The sequence below is a fragment of the Sapajus apella genome, unplaced genomic scaffold, assembly GCF_009761245.1.
Source record: "Sapajus apella isolate SASKATOON/1434 unplaced genomic scaffold, GSC_monkey_1.0 scaffold135, whole genome shotgun sequence".
In the NCBI taxonomy this organism is placed as follows: Eukaryota; Metazoa; Chordata; class Mammalia; order Primates; family Cebidae; genus Sapajus; species Sapajus apella.
In genome coordinates this window covers 2575474-2587289 of record NW_022437075.1, presented here as the reverse complement: position 1 = coordinate 2587289, position 11816 = coordinate 2575474, and positions in this window count along the sequence as shown.

Genomic DNA, 11816 nt, shown 5'->3' with positions numbered 1-11816 from the left:
ACCAATAAGCCCAGCTAATTTCTGTATTTTTACTAGAGATGGGGTTTCACCATGTTGGCCAGGGTGGTCTTGATCCAGTGACCCTGTGATCTGCCTGCCTCGGCCTCCCAAGGTGCTGGGATTATAGGTGTGAGCCACTGCGCTCAACCTAAATTGCTATTCTTAAAACCTGCCAGCCTAGATTGTGTGGCCAGTGAAACTGTCCTTCACATAGGAAGACAAAATAAAGATGTTTCCAGGCAACAGGTGAGAGGATTTGCTGCCATCAGTATGTGTATCACGCAAAAATACCTAAGAAGTAGTTTATCAGAGGAAAGGATGGAAGTGTATAAAAAACATAGCCAGAAGTGATCAGTATGAGGATAAATGTAAAGGAAAAATGACTCTTGACATCATCATCTTGTGGAATTTGTAACACAGAATAAAATATGAAGACAATGATAAAGGGGGAGAGGGAAATACTAAAAGCTAAATAAAGTCAAAGATGAATATTGAGGCCAGGCACAGTGGCTCGCACCTGTAACCCCAGCACTTTGGGAGGCTGAGATGGGGGATCCCCTGAGGTCAGGAGTTCGAGACCAGCCTGGCCAACATGGTGAAACCCTGTCTCTACTAAAAATACAAAAATTAACCGGGCATGGAGGCAGGCGCCGGTAATCCCAGCTACCTGGGAGGCTGAGGCAGGAGAATCTCTTGAACCTGGAAGGCAGAGGTTTCAGTGAGCCACTGCACTCCAGCCGGGGCTACAGAGCAAGACTGCCTCAAAAAAAAAACAAACAAAAAAGATTAATATTGCAATTTCTAGGATAACCATCATAAGACTAAAGGACGTATAACCAAAAAGTTAACAGAACTTGAATAAAATATATTTATTCAAAAGATGAGAACACACGGACACACAGAGGGGAACAAGGGAGGGATGGACGGAGGGACACTGGGGTCTGTCAGAGGGCGGAGTGGGGAGAGGAGCAGGAAAAAAAAAATTACTGATGGGTACTGGGCTTAACTCCTGGGTAATGAGATAATCTGAACAACGAACTCCTATGACAAAAGTTTACCTATGTAACACGCCTGCACACCTACCGCTGAACTTTAAACAAAGATAAGAGAAATTAAATAAGAGGAAACAGATGGAATAAACAGAAAACAAAATGATGTGCTGAGACTAAAATGTGTCAATTATGTAAGTGTAACTCAACTAAACATTTCAATTAAAGGAGAACATCTGTTAAACTAGATTAGATACAGAAAGGTATACTTTAAATATAAGTGCATAAAACATTTAAAATAATGAAAATCTAGAAATATCACTTGACCCAGCAATCCCATTACTGGGTATATACCCAAAGGATTATAAAACATTCCATTATAAAGACACACGTTTATTGCGGCATTGTTTACAATAGCAAAAACTTGAAACCAACCCAAATGCCCATCAATGATAGACTGGATAAGGAAAATGTGGTACATATATACCATGGAATACTATGCAGCCATAAAAAAGGATGAGTTTATGTCCTTTGCAGGGATATAGATAAAGCTGGAAACCATCATTCTCAGGAAACTGACACAAGAACAGAAAACCAAACACTGCAAGTTTTCACTCACAAGTGGGTGTTGAACAATGATAACACATGGACACAGGGAGGGGAACATCACACACCGGGGCCTGTTGAGGGGTGGGGAAGCTAGGGGAGGCATAGCATTAGGAGAAATACCTAATGTAGGTGATGGGGTGATAGATACAGCAAACTACCTTGGCATGTGTATACCTATGTAACAAACCTGCATGTTCTGCACATGTAGCCCAGGACTTCAAGTATAATAAGAAAAAGTTAAATAATGAAAAAATACAGTATGAAAACCCGAACCTGAAGAAAGTGGGTACAGTTGTATCACGTTCAAAGTAGATTTTAAGGCAAAATTAATTACTAAATATAGAGGATATTTTATAAGAAGAGAATTTCAATATGAAGATATAGCAGGCTAATATGTATGTACCTGAAAGTATAGCTTCAAAATATGTAACACAAAAATACAGTTAAAATAATAATTAGTTGAAGATTTAAACACACATCACAATAACTGGGGGAATAAACAGAAAATGATAAAGATATAGAATATTTGAACCACATAATTAACCAATCTGACCTAATTGAACAATTACAGCAATATACCCAACAAATGCACTGAAAACATTTCCATTTTTATAAATGGGCAGAATGCAGTATCAGGCATCTCACAAATGAGGTTATCCCAATGGCCAAATGCATGACTTATTGGATAATTTAAATTAAAATCACAGTAAGATGATACTATACCCACACTGGGCACAATGGCTCACACCAATAATCCCAGCACTTTGGGAGGCCGAGGTGGGCAGATCACCTGACGTCAGGAGTTCAAGTCCAGCCTGGCCAACATGGTGAAAACTGTTTCTACTAAATACAAAAAATTAGCCAGGCCTGGTGGTGCCTGCCTGTCCTCCCAGCTACTCAGGAGGCTGAGGCAAGAGAATCACTTGAGCCCAGGAGGCAGAGATTGTGCCATTGCACTCTAGCCTGGTCAACAGAGCAAGGCTCCATCCAAAAAAAGAAAAAGGAAAGGAGAGGAAGCAAAGGAGGAAGAAAAGAATAAAAAAGACTGGCAAAGGCGGGCGGGCAAAGGCGGAAAATGGAACAACTTCAGCTCTTTTTGCCCTTCCTTTGCCACATGAGGATACAGCAAGAGGCACCACTGCTGAAACAGAGAGCAAGCCATCACCAGACACTGAATCTGCCGGCACCTTCCCAGCCTCTAGAACTGCAAGAAGTAAATTTCTGTTTTTTATAAATTATTTTCTTATAGCAGCAGGAACAGATGAAGACAACTCTAAATGCAAAAGGTAACTGTCCAGAAGTTTTCTGAGCCCTCTCTACCCTGTGATAGGCCTTCAAAACATCCTGCTCAGAAAAACTCAAAGAGTCTTTTGCTCGGCTCGAAGTCTGCTTTCTCTCCTGACCCCCATCAGACAGCAATACCCAAGACATGCAGTGTCTCTAAGACCCAAGTAGTTTTGTTTTTGTTTTTTGGGGGGTGTTTTTGAGATGGAGTCTCACTCTGTTGCCCAAGCTAGAATGCAATGATGTGATCTCGGCTCACTGCAATCTCCACCTCCCAGGTTTGAGCAATTCTCCTGCCTCAGCCTTCCAAGCAGCTGAGATTACAGGCACCTACAACCACATCCCACTAATTTTTGTAGTTTTTAGTAAAGAAAGGGTTTCACCAAGTTGGACAGGCTGGTCTCGAACTCCTAAGCTCAGGTGATCCGCACGCCTCAGCCTCCCAAAGTACAGGGATTACAGGTGTGAGCCACCACACCTGGCCTCAGGTAGTTTCTTTCAGTGAGCAGGGGAAGGGGAAAAAGGGAAAAGAGATTTATAAATGCAAACATCTTTTCACTTAAAAAGCAAGCACATATTTCTGTAAGAAAACCAGTAAAATTTTGAAAATACTAACTCCACCTTCTGGCAATCTAAGGATCAGTCAATTGGGCTGAACCTAGCTCATGTGTCTCTTGTTCAGCACCCCTGAGAAAATGGAAGGCAACAGTAAAGGCAGAGAGCAAGCGGCGATGGTCCACATCGATGGCGTTGCCAGATTCAACCAACAAAAATACAAGATGCTGAGTTAAATTTGAATTTCAGGTCAACAATGAATGTTATTTGGGATAAACTTAAAAAGTTATTCGCTGTTTTCCTTAAATCCAATTCCCGATGGTGCTGATTCCCATTAAATTCTGGATACACAATGAGTGACATTTGGAACATATGTATACCAAAAAAAAAAAAAAAAAAAAAAAAAAAAAAAGTTGCTTATCTGAAATCCTGACTTAACCGGGTGTTTTCTCTGGCAACCTTATCTAGACTCCAGATCACTGGTTTTCATCCCATCCCAAAAGTAGGGATACCATCAGCACCTGATTTATCCGCCTTACTAAAACAGTGACAACGGTGCTGTCAAAGCTACAGGCTCCAGACAGTACTTACTGTGCTACCGCTGGAACCTGAGCAACGCCATTTTATACAGGACAAAGCTGTTTCCCAAAAATAAGTTGTAACGGCTGCCCCATTCTCCTCACAATGACTGCTGACCTTGGCTTCTGTAAATAAAAACAGCGAGCTTGCTCTGAAAAATGCCCACTATGTAAAACTGCTTGCGTGCTTGCTCTGCATCCCCTCACCCTCTCAGTCCTAAAACCAGGATGTGGTTTTTCAGCTTAAAAACTCCTCTCTCCCCGAGCTTGGGGCCACAGGTTGGAGAGACGTGAGTCCTCTGTGGCCGCCGGCATTAAAGACCCTGCAATTTGGCATACTTTTGTCTTGGTGTAATTTTTAATCTCGCATCCAATACTTCACTTACCAACTCACATTCAGACGTTCACCCGAAAGGTGAATACAAAGAACACGGAAGTGAACTAGTCACAGTAAAGATCAAATACATGTGAGACATGGGAACAAGGGGAACTACAATTTGAAAACATCATGGAGAAAAACCCTTTCAGGTATTAGCAGGGAGTACAAAGATGAGAGAAAAAGCTTATTTAATCAGGGAGAAGGACTAACAGAGAAAATAGAAGTCAATGCTGTTTTATACCCATCACAATGTCGGCCACCAAGCAGCTAACGGTGGTTGAGACGGCTCCGCCGCTATTTCCCCCTCAGAACCTGGTCCAGCAGGTATGCTGGGTCATGTCAAAATGCCAGGTAGCATTGAAAGCAACAGAAAGACAGTAAAACAAAACAGTTTTTTTTTTTTTTTTTGGAGACAGAGTTGAGCTCTTATTGCCCAGGCTGGAGTGCAGTGGCACAATCTTGGCTCACTGCAACCTTTGCCTCCCAGGTTCAAGGGATTCCCTTGCCTCAGCCTCCTGGGTAGCTGGGATTACAGGTGTCCGTCACCACGTGTGGCTAATGTTTGTATTTTAAGTAGAGACAGGGTTTCGCCATGTTGGCCAGGCTGGTCTCGAACTCCTGACCTCAGGTGATCCACTTGCCTTGGCCTCCCAAAGTGCTGGGACCACAGGGGTTAGCCACTGTGCTTGGCCCAAAGCACTGTTCTTGAAGTTACTGGTGTGTGGCCCCCACATGTCTCCCAAAGAGAAATCCCCAGAAGAGATGTATGTTAGGACCCACCCTGGCAGCCCAGATTCATTGCAGTAGTCCAGAAATTGTTGAAGAAATGAAAGAAATGATGGGGAAGGGTACACAGAGGAAAGTCTGAAACATCATGGAGAAAAACCCTTTCAGGTATTATGGAGGATAAAGCGTAGGGAAAATGCTTATTTGAGATTCAAACGGCATTAAGCTATCATCGAACACCCAGTAGAGGCTGAGCAAGGGGGCCAGGCGTGAGTTCAGTAGATGAACTCACAGACGTGGAATCTGCAAATAAGGAGGATCAACTGTAATGAAAGTTAAGCACGGTGAGTATGAGACCCGCATGGTGCCATGAAGTTATACAGCAAACAGGTCCGGTACCTGAGACTAGAAAGGAAATTCCCCCAAACTTGAAGCATGCGTTTGATGGAGCCAAGGAGGGTAGCAAGGGAATGAGGGGGTACAGTGGTCAGTGAAAACGGCAAGGGCAAAAGCCCTGCAGGGAGACGTTACAGGAACAGAGAAATTCAGCTAGAGAGTCTCCCAGGACCGCGGAACCCCTTTGGCCAAGGAGGCGGAACTCGTCAAAGAAGGAAGTGAGATGAAAACAGCAGGATACAGTGAAAGAAAAGATCCCAGAGAAAGACGAAACCTTAGAGCAGAGAGAGGAACCATCTCTTACCAAGCAGAGCTCGAACCTCACACGAGTTTCCAGAGGCTATGATTCCGGAAACCCGACCGAAGTAGTCACTGCCACCCCTTCCTCACCTGTGCCCAGCCCGTGGGCCAGCTGCCTCCTCTTAGCTGTCACCCCTTCCTCACCTGTGCCCAGCCCGTGAGCCAGCTGCCTCCTCTTACCTGTGTCGCGGGGCCTTTTGGTTTATTACTCTGTTCCCACTCCCTCTTCCCAGGACGACTCAGGGTCAGGTGAGAAGCCAACAAGATTCAGCTGCTATATACGATCTCTGGCTCTTCTTCCTCCAGGTCTAGATGATCACAGGATTATTCAGGACGGGAGGCAGAGTCGGGTTCTAATGAAAAACCATACTATCCTGAAGTAAAGGGAGTCATCCACTCCAGCAAAGAGTCACTGATGTGAGCAAGGCCTGTGATTACCCCTCCCACCACCTGAGAGACCTCACAGTGCAGTGAAAGATGAGAGGAAGAAAGAGTTGGTGAGACATTAGCATCACAATTGCCACCACGTATAGGACTGTTTGTTCTTCCAACCGCAGGAAAAAGGCTCCTTCAGTCATTCGATCGTGAACACAAAGGATTTTCCACTGAAGTCAGAAACAAGACGAGGGTAGTCTTAACTCCACTGCTACTTAGCATTCTGCTGGAGATGTTAACCAGTTATATCAACAGTGTTAACTAGTTTTAAACTCAAGTTATGGGCTTTAAATTGGCAATTGGAACACAATTAGAGAGGTATAATAATTAGAAAGCAACAGGTAAAACTGTTTGCAGGCCGGGCGCGGTGGCTCACACCTGTAATCCCAGCACTCTGGGAGGCCAAGGCGGGGGGATCACGAGGTCAGGAGATCGAGACCATCCTGGCCAACAAGGTGAAACCCCACTCTACTAAAACTACAAAACTTAGCTGCATGTGGCGGCGTGTGCCTGTGATCCCAGCTACTTGGGAGGCTGAGGCAGGAGAATGCCTTGAACCTGGGAGGCAGAGGTTGCAGTGAGCCGAGATCATGCCACTGCACTCCAGCCTGGTGACAAAGCTAGACTCTGTCTCAAAAAAAAAAAAAAAATTCTATATTTGCAAACTTGATTATGTATCTGGAAAATGCAAAAGACTGCATGGGAAAACTCCTACCAACAACAGAAATTGGTAATACAGCAGGTAAGAAAATAAGTATTCAAAAATCAATAGACTTCAAATACCCAAACAAAAAATAAGAAACGATGAAAAAGAAAACCCCTATTTACTATAGCAAAAAAAAATTTGAAAGTAAAATACTTAAAAACTTAAGAAATATCCAAAACTCACATGAGAAAATCTATAAAATATATTTTTGCAAGACCCAAAGTCGACTTAAGCCTTAAAGAAATAAATACCACATTTTTGCATGGAAAGCTCAACTTAAGAAATATGCCACTTCCCTCTAACACAAATACATCGTGGTTTTTCCTGGAGTTGCAGAGGTAGATTATAAAATTCAACTGGACAAATTAAATTCGTAGGAATAGCCTGGAAAATCCTGAAAAGAAAAAGGAGGAGGGACTAACCTAGCAGATAGTTTATAAAAATAGAATTATAATTTAATTATAATTAAAATATAGTACTGGCACATGTGCAAACAGACTGAGCAAAGGAACAGACTAGAAAATCCAGAAATAGAATTATTAACATATGTTATGCGTTAATAGAATTATATATATTATATATATAACATATAACAAATTTGATAAGTATTGCATCACTTGTAAGTGAGGGAAATTGATTTTTAATAAGTGTGGTGGCACTACATCTATGTCTTACATTACACAACACAATAATTTTCTTTTTCCATTTATTTATTTTATTGCACTTTAGGTTTTGGGGTACGTGTGCAGAACATGCAAGATTGTTGCATAGGTACACACATGGCAGTGTGATTTGCTGCCTTCCTCCCCGTCACCTACATCTGGCATTTCTCCCCTTGCTATCTCTCCCCAACTCCCCACCCCCCACCGTCACTCCCCTATTTCCCCCCAACTGACTCCAGTGTGTGATGCTCCCCTCCCTGTGTCCATGTGTTCTCATTGTTCAACACCTGCCTATGAGTGAGAACATGCGGTGTTTGATCTTCTGCTTTTGTGTCAGTTTGCTGAGAATGATGGTTTCCAGGTTCATCCATGTTCCTACAAAGGATACAAACTCATCGTTTTTGATGGCTGCATAATATTCCATGGTGTATATGAGCCACATTTTCCCTATCCAGTCTATCATCGATGGGCATTTGGGTTGGTTCCAGGTCTTTGCTATTGTAAACAGTGCTGCAATGAACATTCGTGTGCACGTGTCCTTATAGTAGAACGATTTGTAATCCTTTGGATATATACCCAGTAATGGGATTGCTGGGTCACAATAATTTTCAAGTACATCAGTGGTTTAAATGCATAAATAAGTAAAACCTTAGAAGCACCAGAAGAAAATAATTGAATTCCTCTAGAACCTGATGGTGGAGACAGCTTTCTTAAGATTTAAAATTCAAAATCAGTTAGAAAAAATAAACAAATTTTATTACAAATGTTTTTTAAGCATTTCTAACAAAAGTAGCATTAAGCAAGGTAAAAAGACAAACTATAAGCTGGTAAATGTATTTGCAACTTAGATGGTGCTTATATGCCTGTTTTTTTTTTGTTTTTTTTTGTTTGTTTGTTTGTTTTTTTTTTTTTTTTTGAGACGGAGTCTTGCTCTGTCTCCAGGCTAAAGTGCAATGGTTACAACTCGGCTCACTGCAGCCTCCGCCTCCCAGGTTCAAGTGATTCTCCTGCCTCAGCCTCCAGAGTAGCTTAGATTATAGGCATGTGCCCACATGCCCAACTAATTTTTTTTTTTTTTTTTTTTTTTTTGTATTTTAGTAGAGATGGGGTTTCACCATGTTGGTCAGGCTGGTCTCGATCTCCTGACTTCAAAGACTCCGCCTGTGTCGGCCTCCTAAAGGGCTGGGATTACTGGCATAAGCCTCCACACTCAGCGTATGTCTAATCTATAAAGAGCTTTGAAAAATTACCAAAATGAAATGGAGAAATCAATAATGGTTTGTAAGCAAAGAAAAGCCAATGACTCTTAGCCATCTGAAAACATGCTGAATATCCCATATAATAAAAGAAAGGAAAGTTCAAAATTATACGAAGTCTCATTACTTACCTATGAGGTGGCCAAAAATCCCCAGTGTTTGACAACATACTCTTGGCTATTTCCTGTAAACCTAATGAAAGTGATTTTACCTTTGACTTTCTCTCTGCTGATGTCTGAAAACACATCATCATAACCTGTGTGATATAAAATTTATACATATGCCGGGCATGATGGCACATGCCTGTAATCCCAGCAGTTTGGGAGGCTGAGGCAGGAGATTACTTGAGGCCGGAAGTTCAAGACCAGCCTGGACAACATAGTGATACCCTTGTTTCTACAGAAAATTAGCCATGAGTGCTGGCATGTAGCTATGGTCTCTTGAGTAATGCTGCTACTCGAGAGGCTGAGGCAGAAGATCCCTTCAGTCCAGGAAGCCGAGGCTGCAGTGAGTTATGCCAGAGGCGTGTGAACCAGAGCTGGGTAAAATGAGGCTGAGACCTACTGGGCTTCGTTCCCAGATGGTTAAGTCATCCTAAGTCACAGGATAAGATAGGAGGTCAGCACAAGATACAGGTCATAAGGACCTTGCTGATAAAACAGCTTGCAGTAAAGAAGGCGGCCAAATCCCACCAAAACCAAGACGGTGACGGGAGTGACCTCCGGTCATCCTCACTGCCACACTCCCACCAGTGCCATGACAGTTTACGAATGCCATGGCAACATCAGGAAGTTACCCTAGATGGTCTAAAAAGGGGAGGCATGAATAATCCACCCCTCGTTTAACATATCATCAAGAAATAACCGTAAACATGGGCAACCAGCAGCCTCCAGGGCTGCTCTGTCTACGGAATCGCCATTTTTTTATTCCTTTATTTCCTAATAAACTTGATTTTACTTTACTCTTTGGACTCGCCCTGAATTCCTTCTTGTACAAGATTCAAGAACCCTCTCTGGGGATCTGGACCGGGACCCCTTTTATGTAACGCTGCTACTCCAGAGGCTGAGGCAGAAGATCCCTTGAGCCCAGGAAGCCGAGGCTGCAGTGAGGTATGATCGCAGCGCTTCACTTCATCCTGGGCCATGGATCAAGACCCTGTCTCAAATATACATAAATAAAATAAAATAAAATTTTAAACTCATACGTAAAAACTGCTGATATTCTATCATGAGTTGATGCAAACTTGATAAAGTTGGTTATCTTGTGGGTTTTCATCCCTTCAACTATAGGTTTTTTTTTTTTAAATTCCTCAAGCCCGTCCTTCCCAACCTCACCTCCCTTGCACTCTCTGCTGGTGAGTTTTCCTTTTCCCACAAGCTGTGTCTCTGGGCCTCCCTGAGACAGGGCCTGTTGTATGCGGGACCTATATCGGGCCCTGATGATGCTGAGACCCCCCTTTTGCTCAATACAATTGTATCCCAAGTAGAAGAGATAAACATGTGAACAAGACTAGCCTGTGAATTACCCTAAATGTTTCCAAATGGGAAGTGGTGCTTGAGGACTGAATATGACGCTCAGTTCAGCCTTCTAATGAGCTTGGGAAGCTCTCTAAATTTGTAATTTTCTGTTGCTTCTTCTCGACCTAAGAGGCAAGGGAGAAGTTCCTTCACAAATCAGAAGCACCTGTAGGGCCAAGTCCTGCAGCCCATTAATTCTGAATCAAGGGTGCTACATGCTTCCCAATCAGGGCAATGCAGAGGAATTCTAGCCAGCCAGCCCCGGCCAATGGGACGAGAAGGTATCAGTTTCCTGAATTCCCCAGCACCTATAAGGGTTGAGGGGTGGGGCAGACCAAGTGATTTCTGCTTTGACAGGAAGGAGCTAGGAAGAGTAATTCTCTGCAGGGTGAGTTCTGTTTTGCTGTTTTGTGTTGTTCCTTTCTCTCTTCAACCTACTCTTCCTCGTCATCCACGTCCTGACAGTTACAATGGCAGACACTTGAGTTGGCCGCACCCAGTGGGCCCATATTGAAAATCAGGAGTGCTAGAGATTCAACAGTGAACGTTACCCGCCCTCATTCATAAAATCCTTGCCAGTCTCTGAAACTGAGCTTTCCTGACTCCAAAGTGGAGTCAGGTAACTCACAGCACTCGCAAAATCCTAAGACCTGAAAGAGACGTTGTGGCGTCTCCAGGTGTCCAGAGGTCTAGGGTCGCCATTGGCTGACGCATTCAGAAAAAAATCACGATCACTGTAGACACGAAGAAGAAACAGCAAGGCGCAGAGAAGCCTCCAGAATTAAGCAGCGCTGACTTTGAGATGCCCTCTGCAAGTATTCCTCTTCAAAAACGGCAGGTGTCTCTCACCCCCATGGCTCGGCTCCTGGGCTTAGGAATCCCATCAGGTTCCAAGTGCCAGCTCCCAACACTCACAGCTTGGGCTGAATGCACTTAACTTAGTTCAGCTTCACTTTTCTCCTTGGTAGAATGGACAAAAAAGGATTCATGGGATGTAATTATTTTTTCTTCCCACCCAGGCTGGAAGGTAGTGGCCTGTTGTCAGCTCACCGCAACCTCTGCCTCCCAGGTTCAAGGGATTCTTGTGCCTCAGCCTCCCTAGTAGCTGGGATTACAGGCACCTGCCACTACGCCCAGCTAATTTTTTGTGTGCTGCTCCTACCAGACAATCTGCCAGCACCTTGATCTTGGACTTCTAGCCCCCAGAGCTGGGACAAATAAATGTCTGTTGTTAATAAGCCACCCAGTGTATGGTGTTAGTTACAGCAGTCCAAACAGACTAAGACGGACTGGCTTATGCCTATGGCACATGCACATATATCTGTAGGGTGCAGTTTTAGAAGTAGAACCACTGGGTTCCCTGGCAGCGCACACATGATTGGTAGATATTGTTAAAAGGACTTTCAGAGTGCTTCCCCCTGCTT